The 23,923-nt window shown below is 43.7% G+C and overlaps 1 long non-coding RNA gene across 1 annotated transcript in view; it reads left to right on the forward strand.

Moving 5' to 3' along the window:
• Positions 1–16,373, forward strand: part of LOC116664091 — a 125,951-nt gene extending 109,578 nt beyond the window's left edge. Inside the window, exon 3 of the long non-coding RNA XR_004320427.1 lies at positions 16,240–16,373. This is a non-coding gene — a long non-coding RNA (uncharacterized LOC116664091). The remainder of the gene's footprint in view (positions 1–16,239) is intronic.
• Positions 16,374–23,923: the final 7,550 nt, after the last annotated feature.

Below are 23,923 nucleotides of genomic sequence, written 5' to 3' on the forward strand. Positions count from 1 at the left end.
GTGTACTATAGTGTAGTCCTAACTGACTTGTGTTTTTGGTTGCTAGTAAAGTAGAAGTGAGGAAGTCACACTTTGAAACTGATTTTTTTTAACAGAAATACATTGATGTGAAATATATACTCCTTAGTATAAATAAAATACCAAAACTACCATTCTGTTCCTATTCTTATAGTAGTTTTATTAAAAGAGGCATCACTTTTTCTCGGATGCCTTTTTCAGTCTTAGTCTGTCAAGATGATCTTGTTTTCCTTGTTAAACCTATTCTACTCAGTTCCATCGGATTTCTTTATAATGTGTGCATACATTGCTGGAACAAAAGCCTTATGTGGTCTTGGTGTGTATTTCCTAGGAGGGTAGCCATGGACAAGCTGACATTCTCTGTACCTGTTTCTTCATCTGTGTTTTAAAAAAAAATTTTTTAAGGGTACTCCCCAGGCTATTAGGAAGATACTTGAATCTGTGTATGGAGAACACTCAGACCAGTCGCTGGCGTGTGGAAATGTCTCTATAAGGATTAGCTGTTGTTCTTCTTTTTTCTTAATTACTATCAGCCTCTTTTCTTGCATTTCATTTAAAATCTATATTCCTAAGAGAATTTGGGCTGTAGTTTTTCTTTCTTTCTTATTGTCATGATATGTTGATCAATTTTGGGTGTCCCAGGTTAGCTTTTCTTTATGTAATGAACTGGGTAGCTGCCCATCTTTTGCAACATTCTAGAATAATTTATATCACTTGCATTTACCTCAAAAAAAGGAAATACAACCAGTCAATTACACAAAATGGTTAGCATGCCAAGTTATGGAACATGATATAGCCAATCATACCAACATCCCCAGGTATAATTCAATGCGAGCCCAAAAAATGCGAATCACTTAATTACACCATTTTCAATGTAATTCCACAGACATTTATGAGATATATTGTTTAATAAGAAAAAAATTACAGAACAGCCTGTGAAATATGACCCAGTTTTTTAAAGTTATTTTATACACATACACAAGTGAACATGTGTGCACATGCAAATGTGCTTGGGTGACTTTGTGTGTGTGTGTGTGTGTGTGTGTGTGTGCACGCACGTGCACTCCAGAAGTTAAGCAGAGATTTCTAAGGAGGGCTAGTAATTATGGTAATTTAAACAATTGTGTTCTCCCTTTTTTTCTCATCTGTTTTTAACACTGAATATATATTACTCACGTAATCAAAAACCAGAAAGACATTTTAAACCTCTATACAAATTTATGATGGTCTACTCAGTACAAACAATGTTCTTGACCTTGAGGGCACGAAAAAGATCTATGTGATCCAGTCCCTGCTCTCAGGAAGTCTGTAATCTAGATCTAGACAAAGTGGAAACAGACAAGTATGACACGGTTGCACAGAGGTACAAGCCAAAGGCTGGTGAAAGGGTGACCAGCCTTCTCGGCTTGCCCAGGACTGAGGGTTTTCCTAGGATGCAAGACTTGTCAGTGCTAAAACCCAGACAGTGCCAGGAAAACTGGGCGGTCACCCTTGCTGGAGATGCCGATGGCGGAGCGGCGTTGACCAAATGTTCACTTGCTTCCCTACGTTTTCCAGCCTCCCCTGTAGGTCGTTGGAAACTTTATGATTGAGCTCTCTCCAAGGGGAAAGTGAGGGGAAGTGATGGGTTGTTTCCATTTTGAGACAGTTAAGAGTGGGTATGCATTCTCCAGACCTTCTTTTTCTCCTCCTCACCATTGGAAGCTAACAGTTCTGAGATGGCAGAGTTGGTGGATGGAATCAGCTGGGATCCCTGAGTCGCTCTTGGAAGAGAGCTACCAAGGAGAACTGCTTGGTCCACATCAGACCGTGATGTGAGAATAACTGGGTTAAGCCCCTGAGTTTCAGGGTTTATTTGTTAATACAGCAGAGCATGGTGATATCCTCACTGAAATAGAGCACAAAGGTGAGGGATCAGGGAAGACTTCACAGGAAAAGTGACATTTATACAAAGAAGACTTGGTAAGATTTCCTCATGAAGAAGTGAATGATGGGCAGGGGAAAGTCCATGTGGAAGCAGGGGCAGCTAGGCAGGGGAGGACAAGAAGTGGCCCAAGTACAAGCAGTGGTCCTGTGTTGGGAGGTAAGGCCGGGAAGTTTGGTTGTGACATTTGAGGAAGGCCTTGAATTCTTCCTTAGAAGTTTGTGCTTTATTCCAGAGGCAACAGAAGGCAACTGGATTTTCTAAGCAGCAATGTATCACAATCAGAACAATATAAAGAAATGAGGTATCACCTCATGCCCGTCAGAATGACCATTATTAAAAAGTCCACAAATGATAAATGCTGGAGAGAGTGTGGAGAAAAGGGAACCCTCCTACACTGTTAGTGGGAATGTAGTTTGGTGCAACCATTATGAAAAATGGTATGAAGATTCCTCAAAAAACTAAAAATAGACTTACCATATGATCCAGCAATCCTACTCCTAGGCATATATCCAGAGGAAACTCTTAATTTGAAAAGATGCATGCACCACAGTGTTCATAACACTGTTTACAATAGCCAAGACATAGAAACAACCTAAATGTCCATTGACAGATGACTGGTATATTTATACAATGGACTACTACTCAGCCATAAAAAAGAATAAAATAATGCCATGTGCAGCAATGTGGGTGGATCTGGAGATTGTTATACTAGGTGAAGTAAGCCAGAAAAGAGAAAGAAAAATAACCATATAATATCACTTATATGTGAATCTTTAAAAAAGGCACAAATGAACTTATTTACAAAACACTCAGAGACATAGAAAACAAACTTATGGTTACCAGGGGGAAAGGGGGTGGGGAGGGATAAATTGGGAGTTTGAGATTTGCAGATACTAACTACTATATATAAAATAAGCAGTAAGTTTCTTCTGTGTAGCACAGGGAATTATATTCAATATCTTGTAGTGACCTATAAAAAAAAGAATATGAAAAGGAATATATATGTGTGTGTGTGTGTGTGTGTGTGTGTGTGTGTAAGGCTATAACATTATGCTGTACACAGAAATTGACACAACATTGTAAACTGACTACCCCTCAATAAAAAAAACCCAAAAACATAAAGAAAAGGTTAGATTGGAATGGGGTTAGAGGTAGGACCAATTCAGAGGTGACAGTCAACAGTAAGTCCAGGCAGGATTTCAAACAAGAAAGGGTGAGGGCCTGAGCTAGAGCAAGGGTCATAGGTGCGTAGTGACATCTTGGGAAGCAGAAGTTACTTGACTTGGCTGCTTCTAATCTAAAGATCTCATAAAGGGAGAACGAAGTTGAAGATGGTGCTGAGGTTTCCTCCTTTGTGTTCTAGAGGATGCTGCCATTCACAGAAACAGGGACCCAAGGATGAGAAGCGAGTGTAGGAGAGAAAGGCCAGGCGATGTGGGCGGGAAGGGCAGAGGGTGAGGGGTTATGAGAAAGAAGTCACAGAAGTAGTGGAGAGCCAGGAGAGCACAGTATTGCAGGAATCAGAGGAGGAGACAACTGCAGGAAGGAGAGCACCGGACCTGAGTGTCACAGCCTACAGAGGGTGGGTGAAAAGCTAGAAGGACTTCGGAACAGCAGCTGCAGGGTCTGTGGTGGGGAGTCGGCTAGGATGCACTGAAGGATTGCCGTGAAGTAATGAGAGCCCAGATACTTCCTTGAGCCTTATCAGCTAGAGGAAATTAAGTTTGCTCTTTTCTTTAAATATTTATTAACGTAAAGACTAATGCTCTTGAGATACCCCTCCCCACTGCTTGGGAAAGGAGAATCTGGTTTCCACTAGTGGTTTCCTCTGTGCTCCAGGAACTGTCACTAATCTGAGGAAGTGTCCCTCTCCTTGCTTGGAGCCCCTGGTGAGCAGAGCTGGGAGCTCAAGGAGTACACACGCCTTCGCTCCTGTCTGAGGAGACTTGCGAAACCGGGGTATAGACTGAGCCAGGCAAAACCGGGGCATACACCGAGCCATACCCCGAGCCAGGCCTTTCTGCAACCTGCCTGGTGTGCTCTGCACTTGAGGTCACTCCTGCCCTCCATTGTAGTCACCTCCTGGGGTCAAGACAGGACCTAGAACAACTTTGTAAATGTGACCTGCCACCTACGGGTACTCAAGGCCCACATCAACCGTGACAAGCCATGCTGACAGAGTGGGATGAGAGGGCACGATCACTCTGTGGTCTTCTTCTCAGGAACATCTAACCCCAGGCTAATAATGAAGAACATCAGACAAATCCCAGTCGGCTTCTTAAAAAATACCTGACCGGTACTCCTCTCAACTGTCAAGGTCAACAAAGACGATGAAAATGAGAAACTGCCACAGCCAAGAGCGGGTATCACGACAAGTAATTATAACATGGGATCCTGCAACAAAAAATAACATTCAAGTCTAAAGGAATCTGAATAAACGATGGACTTTGGTTCATAATGATGCATCAGTGTTGGCTCTTTGACTATAACAAAAGCACCCTTCATACATAAGAGGTTAATAAAAGGGAAACGTGGGCGGGGGATGTACAGGAACTCTTTGGTCTATCTTTGCGATTTTTCCTGTAAATCTAAAACTGTTTTAAATTGTTTAATTGATTAAATGTTTATCTTTAAAAATATACTCAATAATAATGCCTTTGGTATGGTGACCAAAAAAAAAGTCCAGAAAGAAGGAGAGCCCATCGATGCTGTAGCATTTGTGGTCACATCAGTTCATCCTTCTCAGGGTCAGAAAGGCTGAGGACACAGAAATACTGGGAGACATGAGTAAATGTGGGGTCTTGAGTTTTTCTTTTAAGAGAACTTGGAGCATGGAGCAGCAGCTAAGCACAGCTTGTTCGTTGCACTTAGGCCACCACCAGACAAAAGTGGTTTATTTTAAAAATATGGACTGAAATGGAACTAAGGAGGTCAGGAATGGAGAGCCCTCCAGGCTTGACCACGACCTCCCCTCTCCTGTGGGCAAGATGTCCTTCCTCTGGTCCCAGTCCCTCTGCTGTGGTCCTCCCTCTGCACTGGCTTCCTCAGCTCATTCAGCCCCAGGTCTCTTCTGACCAGTTTGAACATGGCCTCCATCTGGCCCGGCTTCTGCTCCCACCACAGGACAGTCTCCCAGCTGTCACTGCCCAGCCTCTGTGCTTCCTAGCTCTGGAAGATTCCTGCCAGAGCATCCCTCACCTTATTTGATCCTGTCTGTTTTGGAAAAGGTTTATTTGCAGAAAAGTACAATGACTAATCCAGCACACTGATTTCCCCACACAGGGTTAACACCTTTCGGCGTGCTATCGTATTGGCTACCTAGCTTTCTCCCTGTGGGTATGTCTTGTCAAAATTATTCAACATGTGCTTAAATTCCCTTTGGAAAGTGAAAGAGTGCAGACAAAATCCTTTTGGACCAACTAAATCCTATTTCCTTCTCTCTCTCTGCTGAACCAGTTACCTCACTCACCATCCATTTTGATGTAAATTCTTTAGTTCTCTCTCACACACATATCCACAAATAATACATAGTATTCTTTGTGTGTGTGTGTGTGTGTGTGTGTGTGTGTGTTTTCATTTATATAAATATTACCACCTGGGATGACTTCCCTTTTTTTCCAACATGAATTTGATGTATATTCATATTGAAATATAGTTGATCTTTTTTAATCACTGCATGTATTCCATCCAGTAAATAGAATAAAAGTAAATAAAGATACATGTCATTTATTCATCCCCTATTGGTTAAAAATGTAGGCAGTTTCCAATTTTTCAACCCTGCCATAAAAATGCTCATCAAGGTCCCCTTCCATACGTGTAGGAGAGTTTTCTGCTGGGTATTTAACTAAAAGTACTGCCAAGCTTAGTCTCTGTGTCAGAGAAAGCATCTGATGAGCCCAGCTGATTTTTTAACATCAGATCTGTTGGGATCATAGAGAAGGTCTTCCCTACTCAAGTTCTGAAATAAGCTGAAAATAAAGCACAGGGCCACTAGAAACCAAGAAATCACCTTTATTGCTGGCAGAGTCCAGGTCGGAGGATGAAGCAGTGGGGAGCCACGTGGGTCTGCTAAGGAAACTCCATGCGTGGGCAGACCACCGCCCGTGACAGACAGCTAGGAACTGGGCCAGGCTGCCCTCACCCCATCTTTCCAGCCACCCCGGGGCCGACCTGGAGAAGCAGAGGGATGCATGGCCCACTGGAGGCCGCCTGCTCCCCAGAGCATCCGTCACTTCCTGGGCAGTGAAAAGCCAGGAGAACATTTTTAGAACAACAGGAATCTACTGCGAGTAGACTTCTTAATGACAGGCTGCTAAGCTGTTGATCTCAAGGACAAGCTATAATAATGTGCAATGAAAACTTGTTGACTTGAATCTATTTAGAAATGACTTGTCCAGGTGTGGGCAAAGGTGGGCTTCTCCCAAGCCCCAGGGCCCCTCCTCCACTCCCCACTCCAGAAACAAGGTAGAAAAAGTGAGTATGTGATACTATGTGGTGATATTTTAAGAATGAGCCCTATGTCCATTTGGAGAATGACGACAATGTCCATTTATTGAACACCTGCTCTGTGTCAGGCACTGTACTCAGTGCTTTCTATGCAAAAGACTCCCACTAGGAAGGTGTTATTCACCTCATTTTGCAGATGAGGAGACTGAGACTCGAGTTAAGTAACTTTCCCAAGAAACAGGCTCAGTGGGCAAGGGAGACCCACAAAGGAGGAGGAAAGACAAGGAAGGGAATTGCTGAGGGGGAAAAACCTGGACACAGGGCCGGGAGGAGCACCAGGACGGAGGGGAGGAGGCGCCCACACCGGTGGTCCTAGAGGCCCCACCGTGCCCTTCGTGCTGTTGTTCTGCCCTCTCTGACCTGCAGTCTGTTACATTCTGAATCCTTCCTGGGGACTGATTTCACACTTCATTTGGACAAGCCAAAAAGAGGTGCTGTTGTTAGGCTGAAACTGAAGCAAAGTTTATTTGGTGATTTCCATCCCGTCCCCCCCACCCCACCCCCTTGCTCAGGGCTCTAGATAGTGGCTTTGAAAATGGATTCTGGTTTCAGAAACTAATCAGTCCCAGACAAACTCAAGAAACCATTTGGGGGTCACTCAATAATTAACTCAAAAATGAGCACTTATTTTTTTTATTTATAGAAATAACAATACACGCTTCTTGTGGAAATTTTACAAAATGCAAAACTGTGAAGGAGAAAATAACACTTAATCCTAAGGCCACAACCAGGAGACAGTGGCTGCTAAAATCCTGGTGTGTTTCTTCTGTGTATGTATGTTTAATGACATCAAACTGAGTATACATTCTGAATCTTTCCTTTTTCACTTAAATATAACACGAGCACTTAACAAATGTAAGCCATCGACTGTAAGTGTTTACTGCATGCTTTACAGGGATTACCTTGTTTAAGGAAACAGAACCCCAAGGAGAGTTTTTTATGATTATTCTAACTTCATAGGTGGAGAAACTGGGGCTCAGAGAGGCTTCGTAAGTTTATACCACTCCTAAGCCATCCTGACGGTTACCGAGGTTTATCTTTTACGTTTCCTGGCCATCTACATCTTAATCTCAGTTCCTATTTTTCAGTTGAAGAATGCATCTTTCTCTCATTGGTATTAGGAACTTTAAGCATATGAACTTTTCGGCTGTCCAGCAGAAATATTTTCTTTTGCCATCTTCCTTTCTAATTTGTTCTAATTTCAACATACAGAACTTGCTAATGTCTAAATACTCAAACTATCGATTTTCCGTTATGATTTCTTCCTTTTTATGCTTAGAAAGGCCTTTCCCACCAAAATATTAAACTATATTTACCTTGGTTTTTTAAGGGTTTCATTTTTTGTCTCTACTTAAATGTAGTACATCTGGAATTTATTGTGCAGTGTGAGGTAAAGATATAAGCAATAATTGTCCCAGCTCTGTTAATTGAGTGTAATTTCCTCACTGATTTGAAATGCCACATTTATCACATTATAAATTCTGACATATGCTGTGGTCTGTTTCTGGATTTCCCCATCTGGTGCTATGATGAACTTTGCAAACTGTTCACCCAACTCTTTTTTTGATTACTTCAGGACAGACAACTAGACTCCATTTCCCAGATTCCCTTGGAGTTAGTTGTTGTCATATGACTGATGGAGGGTGAGGGAAGTGCCATATGTCACTTCCAGAATGGACTATAAAAATAAAACCTCACATAAGCGGACCTGCGAACTCTTTTCCTGTCTCAGCTACCTTGGATTGAGAGGGTCCCTGAAACAAGCTCGGAGGCCTGTGGTGAGGTGGAAGGAACCTGGGCCTCTGAACCTCTCTCTTTCTGGAAGGTAGCTGCTGGTCCACCTCAAATGCTTTGTGGGGATGAGAAATGAACCTCTACGATGTCTGGCATAATATATTTGAGAGTCCATATATCCAAAAGCCAAATTTTTTTTACCACTCTTGAACATTAAGAATCATTTTGCCACCCCACGCCCTAATTATATCTTATTGAAATTGCATTAAAGTTATAAAATTAATGTGGGAAGGATTATGATTCATGCTATTCAGTCTTCCAATTCAAAAACATACTATTTTCTCTACTTGTTTACATTCTCTTTTCTAGTCTTCACTAAAATTGAGTGATTTTCTTCATATAGAGTCTGCCTATTCTGTTTAAATATGTTATTTTTCTGGGATTTTTTTCTTCTATATTATGGAACTTATTGATTACACAGCTATCTTCAGCATATTAATTGATTTGGGGGGGGTACTCAAGCTTTTTCTGTAAAGGTTCAGACAGTGAATTTTCTAGACTTTGTGAGCCATATGGTCTCTGTCACAACTATTCAACTCTGCTGTTGTCATTAGACAGTATGTAAATGAAAGGGCATGCTTATGTTCCAATATAGTTTTATTGACAAAAGCAATCCACTGGTTAGATTTGGCCCTTGGGCCATAGTTCGCCAGCCCCTTATCTAAATAAATAATTGTATCATTTGCAAATAACAATACCTGCTTTTTCTACTTGAACGCTTTTAGAGTATGTCTAGAACTTTTGCAATATGTTATATAGAAAGTGGTCACAGTATTATCTATTTCCTCCTTTAAAGAGATTGTCTCTGGTGTCTCGTTGTTAAGAATGATGTCGAAAGGCTGTTGATTTGGAAGAGGGGTGCCTGTGTGTCTCTGTTATTTTGAGGTTGTATTCCATATCATTCTATGCTGAGTTTATTGTAAGGTTTAAGTAAGGGAAGATATTGAGTCTTAGGCCTTTTGATAATGTATTGAGATAATAATGTGACGTTTGTTTGACCTATTACTGTTTAATTTACATTCCTGGATTTCCCCTTTGCAAACCACCCATGAGTTCTTGGGTAACATAAACTCTGTATATTATTTTAATACTACTAGGTAGGATTTTCGCATGTTTATTAACATGAGAGATTGGGCTATAGATTTTTTAATGTTATCTTTGTCAAATTTTTATATTAGAATTGTGTTGAATTTTTAATGAATTTTCAAATGTTTCATATTTTCTTTTCTCTGAAAGAATGTTACAACATAGGGGTTCCTCTTTTTTTTTTTTTTTGGTTGACAAACTGTTGGTCTGGTACACTTTGGGGGGGTAATTTTTCCTTTTTTCTACAGTTTTTGATGTATTTAGACTGCCTAATTATGGGCTAGATGAATATTTTGAAACAGTTCTCAGCATGCAAATATCAAGCTAAAGAAGAGTAAAACAAATATTTTAGAAGATGCTTGAAGAGTGGAAGGCATTTTTTTGAAAGCAAGATGTAAGAAGCTAATATTATCTTGAAAATAGTTGTTTCTTTAATATTATTTGTCTCAAGGCAGGGTTACCATAGTCCCATTTATTTTGAATGGTTCTAAATAATTTCTGTCCATCAATGGCCAGTTTCCATAAATATACCTCAATCATGATTGTAGTTGAAGGAAATTATTATAAGATCATATATATTTGGGCAACAGACCAACCAAAGAGAAAAAAAAAAATCTGGACTGTAAGTAGAAAAAAAATTAGTAAACTTAAATAATAATAAAGCATTGAAGGCTGAAAGTCCTTTGACCATCTGCTTAAATCACTATATAATCATGGTTCCCAGATTTTTCTCCTACAAGTCTCTGTATTATGTTGTTTGTTTGACAGCACAATGCTAGCCTGATTTTGCCCAGCCTCTTTAACTAATTGATCAAAATTCCAAATTCTAAGGATTATAATCTATTCTTGATTCTGACAGAAAACTTGCAGAGATTGGGAACGCAAGTAAGGGCAAAATTAAGTTAAAGTAATCGTGTATCCGGGTTTACTGGACACAGTCTCAACTTATGCTGTTGTCCTAGTGTAATTAATAGCAGTACCTCCTTTTACCCTCAAAGTGCCCTTTCATACACAAATGGTCTTACTACATCTGATCCTATAATGTAGTGAGAATAAAACTATTCTAAGTGGGAGGCAGAGACTCAGTGAACGGGTTGGATATGTAAGCTGAAGAGGGAAGACTGCACAGGGGTGGAAGCTGCTTTGAGATCCATGACCTAATCAGGTGCTGAGGCTTCCATCCACCAGAGGTGCCAGAGAGAGAAGCGGCGCTGTGACAGAGTGAGCGTGTGCCTCCACAACGTCTGCCCTCAAGTGTGTAAGGGAAGGGAAATGGGTGTGAGGGGCTGGGGGTGCAGGTCAGAGGGCACAGGAAGGGGAGGTGGAAGGACGGGAAGAAGTGATGGGATGAGGAGTGGAGAGAGCACGGCAGGGAAATAGAAAGAAATGGGGACTGAAAAGCATCACATGGAAATCTCTCCCTAAAAGTTGAACTTCACGCTTGTTTCCCTGAGGGAAAAACTCAACTGAAAAACTTCACAGGATAAGAGGTTTGACAATTCAGGAGACAGATGCTGACAGAGACACTCTTCTTGACCAAACTTGGCTCCTCTGACTAGGCTCCGACCTTGGGCTCTGTCCTTGGCCAGCTTATTCCAGTTTTAGCAAGAAGCTTGCTATATTCATTTAGTATAAATGCCCCACTCTTGTTCTGATCATCTTTGATAACTGTCCAAATTCATCAGCCCCCACCGGGGTATCTTACCACGCTGGTCTGCCTTTAGCAAAAGTCTTGGAAGGTCATTTGAGCAAAGAACTACCCTACATCTCAGTAATTTTTCATCCACCGACCCTCAACCCTGCTCCTTGGCTCTAAATCCCCACTCTTCCTTGGTGTATTCCGAGTTGGCCCCTTCTTTCTCCCTATCTTTCTCCCTCTTGCAAAACCCCATTGCAGTAGCCCCCACTACTATTCAGCCAACCCTAAAATGTCAGCTCTGCAGTGAGTAAAACCATAGAAGAAAGACAAGGAAGTAAGAAAAGCACCGTCACTTTTGGAGGCTCCAATCCCACTGCCCCTGGGTAGGAATGGACCCTTCAGTGGTGACCCAGCCCACACTTCCTTCTCCAAGCAAGAGCTGAAGTACTGAGTCCCACCCTGAGCATTCTCGCTGTCCAAGCAGGGAGTTTCAACATCCGAATTCCTCCCCCACCTACCGCTTACATGTTGGGCGGTGCCCTGTCTCTTCAGCCTCCCAGAAGAGGAGGATGAGGATGAGGCTTGTTCTTCTGACTCTTTCAACTCATCTGGGAAGAATCCACCTCATCGCCTCGTATTCTGTGGACTTTGGCCAACGGCTAAATGCCGAGATCCCAAACAGAATACAAAACTGGTAGCAAGCCAAAATGAGGTGGTAAAATCTGGGACTAGACCATAGACTTCAAGATATTTTGATCAGATCGAAATTGCATTTTCTTAGCAATAAGTATAAAGATTTTAAAAAATATGTTCATCACTACACTGTCTAAGGTTTAGAAGAGCTGGGAACAACCTAAATGTGTAACAAAAAGGTTGACTAAAAAATGGATGGAAAAGCCATGTGATCAAATATGCAGTCATTAAAAACTGGGATTTAGAAAACATGTATGGACAAGGGAACTAAACTCAATATACTAAATGAAAATAATCAGATTATAAAATGATGTGTACAGAATGATTCTAGTTTTGTAAAAAGTATTTATTCACATGTATGCATGCATGCATTAAAAAAAAAACCAGAAAGATGCATGCCAAAATGATCACAACAGAATACTGGCTGAGTTTTTGTCTGTGTTTTCCTATATTTTGAATGTTTACCAAAAAAAGCAAGCCTATGTTACTTGAGCATTAAGAAAAAAAACAGTGTCTTCTTTATTCATTGGACTAGGAGTATCTGAGAGATACCTTTAAACCTAGTTCTCTGGTGGTCTTTAAAAGACATGGGTTCTTCATGTTGGTGGAATTTTCCGTGTAAGCTGGTCCAGGTTCAGTGGAAGGCAGTCGGTGATGTGGTCCATTATTCCCAGCCTCGACTCTAGATTCCTGTAAACTTATGCCACTCACTAACCTGAGCATCTTGCAACAGGGAGATGAGAAAGGAATCACTCAAGGTGCTGACCTGCTGGTAGAGATGTTGAAGGAAAGTTGCCATTAAAGCCACAACCAAGCGCCAGTGCTCTTTGGCCACTGCTCCCGAAGTATCAACAGGACCACCTGCCCAATTTATGAGGCACTTGCTCTGAGGGCAGTCTCACAAGCACTCAAACCTATTACTCTAAGCCAGTGTTTACTAGCCTGGAGACTTCAGACAGATGCCTGGGGTGAAACAGCAGCGCTGTTACAAGGAACAGATAGGAAGCCATGTGGAAGCCATACCTTGTACATGGACTGGGAGAATATAGCACATCTATTTGTACTGTTTTTCAAATGCCTGTAGATACTGCTGTAGCAAAAAATACACACACAGTTCTCAGTGGTATTGAATTCATAGCAACTTTTTGTTCAGGATTTCTCAATTAATAGGTTTTCCATGTAAATATCCAGGGACTATCATTTGGGGCTGTTTGTACTAAAATACATTGAGAGCCGTTGTCTCGACCTCTTGTGTCTTCAACTCAAGCTCTAAGTTCTTCGGAAAACGTTCTTTGGCTGCTCCAGGGGACAGTGATAGTGCTGCCTCTGAAACTGTGTATTGCACGCTGTCCTGTCCTGTTTTCTTATTGTCTCAACTGGGATCTTCTTCTTCCCTGAAGTAGACTGGCAGCTCGATGAGGGCAGGGCCCCTGTCTTCTGCTTCTTCGTCCCTTCCAAATCACTCAGTCCAGGGCGGACTCAGTGTATAGTGATCACAGCCATTTTTCTGGGCTCCTTTCAGTCACTTTATTACAGAAGTCCCTCAACTGATGGAAAGTTTCCGTTCTAAAGAGCTATTCCCAAAGCAATTTTTCTAAGTCCAGAATGAGTGCATTTTCTTCACTTACATGGGAGATGTTTGCATTTCCAAGTAGCTCTCACTTAACATCTGGTGTGGGAGGCAAGATGGCCATACTTTCCCTCTGGCTCAAGACTCTGCCCTTTTCCACGAAAGTCGGTACATTTTGTAAGCAGAGAACCCTCTGTGTACCGCAGGCCTTGGCCAGATTGCAAGCAAATGCTCTAATCTACCTTTTGCCTTGTGTCTAAATCCATACTGGGCTTTTATTATTTCACTTAGAACTTACTCTTGCCATATGCTCTCTGGAAATTATTTTTCTCATTGTTCATAAATTCCAAGTTTGTTTACTCTAGAATATGGGAGAAGCAAAAAATAGAATGTTGGGCTGTGAGGGGCAGCGTCTGCCTGAACTGAGCCTTTTCTGGGGAGTGATAAATGATGCTGAGTTCCCCGTGGGTTAGAGGGCACCCAACTTCAAATAACTACAACATCCGATAACAAAGTTTTTCTCCATCATTTGCAATCCAAACACAAAGAACATAGCCCCGCGGACCCCTCATCCTTCATGTTCAATTGTAAATCCTGATTAAATAGCTTGCAGGTGTCAGGATTAAAGTATATGCAGTGGGAGCCTAAACAGAGGGCCAGCTGGGTTCCTCATTTGCCAGTTGCAGTTTCTTCTTTGTTTTGAAACTGTTGACAGTACAACTAAAAATGTTCCTTAGGGCCCAGGCTGGGTTAAATAACAAGCAGGATGAGTAAGAGAACAGCTGTAGATATTTTTCTGTGTTTAACATACCTGCCTTGTTGATTTATAGGAAGACCCCCATATAATGTACATTTTGTAATCCAAAACATTTAACCTTTGGAGCCAAGTCTGTGATAGAGACATCAGAAACAGGAAAGGTCTTGATGGGCCGTGTGTTCCAAACTCTTTCCCCCTCGAAGGAAGAGGGGAATGACGGGATAACTTGATTTTACGATTCCAGTGACCACGGCGATACTGTCTCGGCCTCATTCGATACTCACAGCTAACCTGTGGGCACTCGGTGCCACAGAAAGCAGAAAGGCCTGCCCAGAGGAATGCAGCTTAGGAATCCCCTCTCTGCATGAGCTGGATGGAGAAAGCCAGCTCTTCGCTAATCATCTGCTCTGACTTTCAGGAAGGGATGTGGACAAGAGCCTGGGGAGACCTGCCAAACCGCAGGGCAGGGCTTTGGGCCATTCTCGACTTCCCTCCTTTGTGCTGTAGCATTGATAGGTGTCACGAGTTTACAGTATGGAATCCTCAAAATTGGTCTGTGCTTGTGCTGAGCCAGACTGTGGTGTTGGGGAGCCTCAAAGCAGCAGCAGGAGGTTGAGTAGTAAAAATCTAAATCTCAGATGCCATTACTGTCAACCGTGTACTAAGAGCCAGCTGCATTCATGGCACTGAAGTGGGCACCAACCTGAAACTGCAGGTTTCAAATAGTGCCTGTGACTTGCTGACTCAATACCCATTCCATCCCCAAGTATGTTCTCTCTATTCGCTGGGGCCAGTGATGGTCACCCCGTTGGCCTTTGCTGGGGATTTGTTTGGGAATAGGCGTGGAAGCCAACTCTGGCCAATAACATACGAGGGGAAGTCTGTCAGCTGCTAAGATATACAAATATGGACACAAGAGAGACATTATCTTTCTCTTCCTCTGAGCATTGCCTCGTCTGTTGGAGGGGAGCCGGTGTGAGGTGAAGGGGACACAGAGGATGGCGGTGCTAAGAGGCCCAGAGAACTGGGCTCCTTGGTGACCGAGCTGCTACGTTAACCCTGGATCCCACCCCACTTCTGAACCTCAGGTCCTACTAAGCAGCAAATTTCCTAATTGTTAAGCCAGTATGACAGTAACATTTTTGTTCATCAAAAGCACTCTACGTAGTATAACTTCCCTTTGGACATGCTACCCTCTAAAAACAAAGGATGTATGTCAAGGGAGAGGGGATGAAAAGATGAGAGCGCATAAGATTGAAAACTTGATTTTACCAAACAACAAAAACAACCAAACCTACTTTGTTTACTCCTTCAAATGCAGAACAACTGACTGGACACATTTGCATCCGAGGCATGCTTTTAATTCACTGGCTCTCTAGTGACATCCCAGATGTCCCGGAACTGATGGGCAAGAGGGAGGTCCCTCGTTAGTCCACGGACAGCCCAGGCGCAGCTCTGGTGGGAAGAGCCGCGGAGACCAGAACTGGCTGGAGGCATTAGGGAAGTCAACATCTGCAAGGATCCTCCTGGACTTGGGTTATTGGCTTCTGCTGGGTGAGGATCTAGTGCAAACAGAAACAGTGAAGAAATTATTTCACACTCAAAGGATAGCCCCTTGGCTACACAGCCAGATCGTCATGTTGGCAGTGTCGTAAGGCACTAAAGAACTGGGACTTCTAATAAACTGTGATGCTGGGCTGGGGAGAAGGGGACAGTGTATGGCTTGCACTTCCAGTAAAGTGCGTTATTAGTACTGCAAACTCTTAACCATTCAGTTACTAGTAGCACCTTACTATTCTGTTAGGTACTATGAGGTACAAACTGAAAAAACCTAGAGATGGCCTGCAGGGGTCCCAAAACTTCCAAAAGATACATGCATAGGCCTATTGGTGTGATGTATAGAACCCTTCAGAGTTAACCTTCCTAATGTTTAAGTCCACCTTGCACTGAGTTTTTCCAAACAATCCCCTGACATTACACTCCCTTTGGAAATGTCCGAAGAATACAAAGAGAGAGTTAATAGTCACTGCCAGGGCTTATGCTTAAGAAGCACTTTTTAGACATGATCTGATTTAATATGTTGTCCTATAAGGTAGGTATTGTTCCAACTTTACAGATGAGAAATTTGTTCAAACTTACATAGATATACAGGCAGACCTGCAACTCACAGCAGGAATGTTGAAGCCAAATGTGCCATTAACCTCTTGTCACTACTGCCAAGACCCACAGGACATTCTCTTTTATCTTAGGAGGTGCTTGGAAGGTAGCGCTGTTGGCTCATTTTGAAAAAAGCCTGAGCGTGGCTGTCAGACCCTGCCTGGGACTTGGACCCACCTTGAGTGAAACATCCTCACTCTCGACCTCAGGAACTCCCAGCGGCGTTGAAGGGGTGAGTGAAAGTTGTTTCATATACTTGGGCGCATTGCTCACGTGTAAGCGGTGCTGTTGAAAGAGCAAGATTTGGGTGAGAGACAGACTCTCCTTTGATCGTAATAAGACCCTGTGCTCACCACCCAGCTGCTCTGTCTCAGTTACTTCTACTGCAAAACGGGCATGCACTGCCTGCCCCTCAGCATGGGGGTCGGGGCTGGTGTCTCAGTGCTATGTGCAAAACTCTCACACGGGTGCAGAATATGAGCTCAGTGTGACTTTTCCCCTGCTAGTCTGAATATGGCCCAACTGACTGCTAAGTTATTTCATAGCTGGCTCAAAGAATTTCCTTTCAAAGATTATCAGAAAGCAACGAAGCAGTTCCTATGTGAGTAATCACTACTGTTGTAACTGCCTGTTACTTGTCTGTTGACATCACTAGGCTAAAACCTTCTTGAGGGCAAGACCTGTGTCTTGTTCTTGAAGCAATCCCACCCCTAGCACATCATAACTATTGTGCTACCCGTGGCAGTGGGGCAGCAGAAAGACGTAAGGCCACAGTGTGAAGGACAGAAGATTTGCACATAGCTCACTTAGAATAATGACACTGCTAAATGTCTTGCCTTAGAATATAAATTTTGTGAAATAAGCCTGAATATTTCCTTCATGGTTGAGGATATTGCTAATCAGGGTGAATCTCAACATCTTCGTTGTATACAATGAGAATCAATGGGTGGATTTACTATATTGTAGATAAAACTCAGATGATTTAATATTTACTGAGGGATTGTAATTTCCGATTCACCTTTTTTTCCAAAAAAAATTGAGGGCAAGAAAATGAATCCAAAGAATTGATGTCCATGTTGAGATATAGTTGGGAGCCCTTTTCTGGGCTGGCTGGTTAGTCATCACGGAAATGGCATTGCTTTCAAGGGGATGGTTACCGTATTTTCAGCCTGACTGGCGTCCACCTCAATTTCCACGTTCACTGTCTGTTATCATTTTCTACAACTGTCAGTTCTAATATCTAATGGTGTGGTCATTATACGTCGCACTTTACAGATGAAAATGCATGTGTTGCAGTGAATCCTCGTAACAGACTTCTGTGGTGAATATTATTATCCACACTTGACCAGTGAGGAAACTGAGGCTCCAGGCCTCATGTGGCAGAGCAAGGAACCAAACTTAGCCCTTCTTCCTTCCTTCTAATGTGACTCCAAAGTTCAAACTCTCAAACCATGTTAAACGATCCTGTCATCTGAAAAAAGCGGGAAAGTGGGAAGTCAGCTCAATGGAAGGAATACATAAAGAAGCTTCCAAGGCTGCCCTCTCGGACTCCAGCCAGTCTTGAGATGGTAACCCCACATCTCTGAGCTGCAAAGGAAATCTAAGGCAGAGAGGGCAAGTCATTTGGCCAGTCCCCTAGCCAGGTGGTGGCGGATTCCAGGGCTAGCTCCAGGTGGCCTGACTCTTAGCTAAGTTCTCTGCTCAAAAGCCACAGATCCTTGGCTCAGCTAAGCCTGAGAGAATTGGACCATCAACCAAAATACATTCACAGTCAAAATTTCATTTTCTTGGTGGAGTATCTTCTCTTTTGAATAAACTACCTACACTGGGCTCCCACCGATTTCATTAGACCTCTCCAGTCCTCCATGCCATCTGGCATGAGAGGCTTCTGATTTCCAACAGGCCTCTGGAGCCTCCAGGATCTGTGAGAGTCCCCATCTCAGTGCCCTGGATGACAAAGACTGTGTCCCAGGTGCCCAGACGGAGGTCACAGAAAGTCCTGGGTCCACAGAGCCTGGCTCTCCTGTCTGACCAGCATTCCCAGAATTGCTTTACAGCAGGGGCCAAAGATCAAAAATTTTATGGGTGCTTGGGGAATTATTCCTCCCCAACCCATCTGCCCTTTCATCTGCACACCCACTGCCCCAGAATAGCAAACAGCTCCTCGCTCCTAGGCTGTTTCTCGAAAGACTTCACAGCAGGAAAACAGAGGTTAGAAATATTTCAAAAGCTTGGCCACAGCTGTCTGCAGGAGCCCATTTGAAAGCCTTCATGTAGAAAATCTCCTTCTTCCTTTAAAGTACCAGCCCCTGGTTTTACTCAGCTTAAAGAACTGCAGTGTCACTGTCACCCTCAGGGCCCCCTGCCCACCTGGGTCTATCCAAAGGGAGGCTGAAGCACCCTTACCTAATGGCAGAAATTACGTTAAGGGACTGAAGCTTCTAGCTCTCCATGACCACGCATGCCTGTGGGCCAAGGAGGGTTCCCACCACTGACTTGGGAGGGGATTACGGATGTGGAACACCAGGTTGCACTCTCACCCAGGCGCATCCAGGTGCCCCACTGTTCTAGCTCTTTCTGGGCTGATGATGAGTGTGCAAACCCCAGAGAAGACCCAGTTTAGAAACAGCCTCTGTGGAGGAGAGGGTTAGCAGAGAGCAGCAATTTGTGGGTGGTGTGGACATCTCTGGGATGTGTGGGTCTCAAATTATGAGCCCCAGCCAGGATGGGGAGGGAAACAAGCTGGATGAGGACTGCAGGCTGAAAGCCAGTCTCCTGTGCCACCTCTTCCCAGGGCAGAATGTGGTGACGTCACAGAGGCATATTCGCTAAGGCAGAAGGGTAACACATATTTTATAAATTAGCTTTTCAGCATACTTTGAAACCTTTCAGATATTCAGGCACTTGGTACGTGGGATTTCTTTCTACTCTTGCATGTGGACTCACCAAAGTTAAGGGTGGGTCTGGACCAGAATTCATCTCAGTGTAAACAAGGATCAAGTGCATTTGTTTCTTCGTTCAGCCGTAATTTACTTAACTCCTGACATGTGCTAAGCATCGTGCCAGGGACGGGGTATACCATGGTGAACCAGACGCTTATAGCCTGGATGGAAGGGGAGGCAGCAGCCACCAAATGAGGAGAGCCACAGAGCACTGAAATGACAGCCCCAGGTCAGAGCTAGGAAGGAGGCGGGACGGGAGTAGGGAGGACCGGTTTTTGTGTGTGTGGTCAGAAACTGACTTTTCATGTTCAGATCAATTTCAACTGATAACTCAGAGGCCTCTGACTAGCAATTAAGTTAATTCAACAAATTTGTGTTGTCTGAGCCTGGCACTGTACCAAGCTTTGGGAGACCAGAAACACAGTCTCTCCTCAATGATTGCAAGTCTAGAGAGACATATGGATATGTATACAGCTAACTCGGGGTCAAGACAGAGGGAAACAGTAGCAGTACAAGGTGGGGGTTGTGGGAACACAGAGGGAGGCATGATTGATTTCTGCTCTACATTCAATGATGGCTTCAGACCAGAAACAACATTCCAGTGGAGGTTTTCAGGATGAAGTAGAATTTACAAAGAACACAATAATGTAGAGAGGCATTCCAAGTTGAGGGAAGAGCTTGAGCAAAGGCACTGAGGCCAGTCGTTGCGTAGAGTACTAGGGAGTGACTAGTTACTCTGCACACTGGATACGTAAGAATGTTGAGGGCAGGTTGGGACAAGATTTTGGCAAGCCTGGCCTAGCACGCTAAGGACACTGATGGTTCTGGAGAAGTGGGGATAAATGTTCAGATAAAGTCACTCTGAAGAGAAAGCAGGGAGACGAGAAGAGGGCTATTTCAATCATTTAAGCTAGAGGCTCTGAGGTAGTGAAGCAAGATATTGCTGGTAATATATTTAGACTTGGCAGTTCTGAGTTTTGATGTAAATTGCAACAGCAGTCATCTGTCTCCAACTCCTTCCTCTTGGCCACCTTCTAATAGTTAGTGTTCATTGATTGCAAGTAGCAGACAGGGATGCTGGCTAACCTGAGCAGAACTGGTTTTCATCAGGTGGCTTCAGCAGCTCACAGCGTCAAGGTGAAGGCTGAAGGGGCAGCTTTGAAAGGACGGGTGATACGGTAGCTCTGACGCTCCAGGTGGCAGCCACGGTAGGAGTTTGTAGAACATCGACAAATTGGCTCGAACTGTGTTGTCCCCAGTATTTTTGTCACTCTTCGTGTGATGCAAGTTTCAGGGAGAGCACATTTGATGACCTAGATTGGGTCACTCTCGAGCTACTCTGCCAAGGGAGGGCAGGTCACTTAGGTCAGCAGTCTCAGGAAACTCCCCAATCAGGAAATAGAGTGTTCCCAGAGCAGTGAGTAGGCCCTGCGTGAAGGCAGGAACTCAAGCTGTCTTAATTCGCGATGTATCCCCAGTGCCTAGAAGGGTGCCTGCACCTAGTGTGTGTAGGATTCATATCTACTGATTGCAGAAGACCATGTAGCAAAAGTGACAGATGTCCACACCACCTTATCAGGCTCCTCCCACCCCCTACTGACTTCGCTGCCTCCCAGGCTGTCAGGGGAGTGTCAGGACACTGAGCCCACCTGCAAGTGTTTGGGGAACTGGTCAATTCACCCTTAGCTCCTTTTCAACACAATTGATGTCCTTGTGCCAATTCTTCAGCTGTCCCAGGGTGCGCTCCCTGGAATTTCTTCACACTGATGATGATTTCCTGTTGGATGGGATGTTTGGGATTTGGGCTGTGTTTTTCTTTTAAATACCATTGCTATTCAAAATGTGAGTTCATTTCTTCTGGAAGTTATTTTTCATCATCTTTTCTCTCCCCAAGTTCTTGCACCATGGGCCTTCCTGCCTTCCTGTGGCTGGCCCTATAAATATTATGTTCTGGAGAGTTGCTGGGGAGTGGGGGAAGGGGTGACGAGTACTTGTTGGCTGTTTCTGCAATTTTTTTGCCTATCCAGGGCACTCTGCAAGGCATCTACAATGGCTGTGTTCCCTCCAAGGAGAGGTGCCTTCCTAGAGGTCAAGGCCATTGTTAAATTGAGGTCTGTCCCTGATTTCAGGACATGGGCTCCAAAGGACATATGGAAGCTGCTGGTATCCAAGGGAGAGCCAGCTCCTTTGCTCCAGGCATTAGATGTAAGCACACTTGCAAGACAAAGGAAGGAAGAGAAGGAAGGGGAGAAAATATTGCCTGTTTGGCATGAAGTTGCTACTTTTTTAATCACACTGTCCCAGCTCTATTCATGGCTCAACATCAATATTAAGTCATCATAAAACTGAAGGCTTATGGTCCCTAAAAGATACGCTGAAAAATGCGTGCGTCCTATAACTCCTAAAATATGTTGGCGAGATATTTTCCATATGGGTAGTAGGAAGGTTTTGTGGAGGTGACAGGCTGGCTACACAGAGACACACGGAGCAGCTAAGGGGGAACTGTCCCCAGCCTCCTCTGTGGGGTTTGGAACACTGGGGGGCTCCGTAGTGGAGCCACCCTCCCCTACGTGGTCTTAAAACTCTTGCCAAATTCCCATTGCTTCCAGAATATAAAATGCAAACTTGGGACCATGGCCCTCAAGCTCCCCTGGAGGCAGTCACTGCTCCGCTCTCCACCCAGGCCCTCGCTCATGTGCACCTTGCCCTTGCCAAGCTCGGTGCAGCAGGAGGCCACCTGCAAGTGCTGTCCCCTGCCTGGTGCCTTCTCCCCTTTGCTTTTCACCTGAGTCTCTTTCTCTCCCTTGAGGTCGCAACTCAGACTTAACTCTCTTCCCCCAGTTACTCTGTCGAATATCACACTGTTTGTTTCCCTCGCTAAACTTACCACAACTTGAAACACCGTATCTGTGCACTGGTTTCCGTGTGGAGTTCCTGCCTCCCAGGTGGAACTGGAGGACCGGCCTCCCCGACCCCGCCCTGCCTGTTTCCTGCTGCATCTCAGTGCTTCGCACAATACCTGGCACTTACCAACAGCTTAGGGGGTGTTTCCCAACCGAGAGAGTTTACTGAAGCGAGCAGTCTGCCTGATCCATCTGGAGAGAAATTCTGCTTGTTTGGCTTTTCCGCTCAGCTTTTTAGCATCAGTGCATGGAGCATTTTAACACCAGGCCCCCCTTTTCTGAAAAAAGTGACAGACACGGGGTGACTAACTCGCCATCCATCACTGCAGCCTAATCTCACTCCCTGGCCAAGTGATCCTGCCACCCTAGGACCACATCTTCCTCATCTCTTGAAAAGGAAATGTTACAGCTTCTCTATGAGGGTTACTATGCAGGAAAAATGGCCTATGGTAGGTGCTCAGTAAGTTTTCATTTCCTTCCTCTTTCTCCAACCACTTTGCAAGAGGCCTAAAGACTTCAGGTTCTTTAAGGAGGAAGAAATCACTTAAGCAGGAAAGGGTCGAGGTGCTTGTGGAAAAAACTAAAGCTGCCAGCAGGGTTCCCCTCCCAGACACGATGCTGAATACAGTGTCAACAAGAGCTTCGAAAGCGCCCGCCACCCCTTGAGGCTTCCAAGCAGTGTAGTGGGGAGAGCTTCACTCAGCCCTGCATGTCCATGTGTTAACTCAGTGCCCTGGACACATCCATGAGACACCTGAGCCTCAGTTTCTCCCTCTGTAACACGGGCACGTAATACAACCCTGCCAATTTGGCAGCGCTGTTGTAAGGCTTGGATGAGACCAAGTATTTGAAAATGAGTTGTCTTTTTGAAGAGATGGGGCGGACTGTAGGGAGAGTGGAGGGGCAAACCCTCTGCTTTATGCTGGTGCCTGTATCCTCCCAGATGCCTTCCCATGGCACAGTGAAATACAGAACTTCAGATCAGAAGGGACAGTCACAGTCATCTCCAGATGAGGGTTTTGGGGTTTTTTTGGCTTTTAAAAAAATTTTTAATTATGGTAAAATACACATAACATACAGCTTACCCTCTTAACCATCTTTAAGTGTACAGTTCAGTGGTATTAAAAACTTTCACAGTATTTTGCAACCCTCACCACCATACATCTCCAAAACTTTTCATCTTGCAAAACTAAAACTGTACGTCCGTTAAATAATTCCCCATTTCCTCCTCCCCCCAACCTCTGGAAACCACGATTCGATTTTCTGTCTCTATGAATTTGACTACTTTAGGTACCTCATATAAGTCGTATTATACAGTATTTGCCTTTTTGTGACTGGCTTATTTCAACTAGCACAATGTCCTCAGCTTCATCCATGTTGTAGCATGTGTCAGAATTTCCTTTTTCTTTTTAAGGTTGAGTCATACTCCATTGTAAGTATATATATCCCATTTTGTGTATCCATTCATCCATCAATGGATATTTGGGTTGTTTCTACGTTTGGGCTATCATGAATAATGTTGCTGTGTGTGTGGGTATACAGATATCTCTGCAGGAACCTTCTTTCAATCCTTTAGGGTATATATCCACAAGTGGATTTGCTGGGTCATATGGTAATTCTATGTTTAATTTTTTTTGAGGAATGATCATAGTGTTTTGAAAAGTAGCTGCACCATTTTTCATCCCTATCAACAGTGTATAAGCGTTCCAGTTTCTCCACAACCTCACCAACACTTGTTACTCTTTTTTTTTTTTTAATGGTAGCCATTCTAATGGGTGTGAAGTAGGTGTCTCATGGTGCTCTTGATTTGCATTTCTCTGATAAGTGATTTTGAGCATCTTTTCTTGTGTTTTTTGGCCATTTGTATATCTTCTTTGGAGAACTATCTATCCAAATCCTTGGATAATGACCCACTTTTTAATTAGATTTTT

This window comes from Camelus ferus, chromosome 6 (assembly GCF_009834535.1).
Source record: "Camelus ferus isolate YT-003-E chromosome 6, BCGSAC_Cfer_1.0, whole genome shotgun sequence".
In the NCBI taxonomy this organism is placed as follows: Eukaryota; Metazoa; Chordata; class Mammalia; order Artiodactyla; family Camelidae; genus Camelus; species Camelus ferus.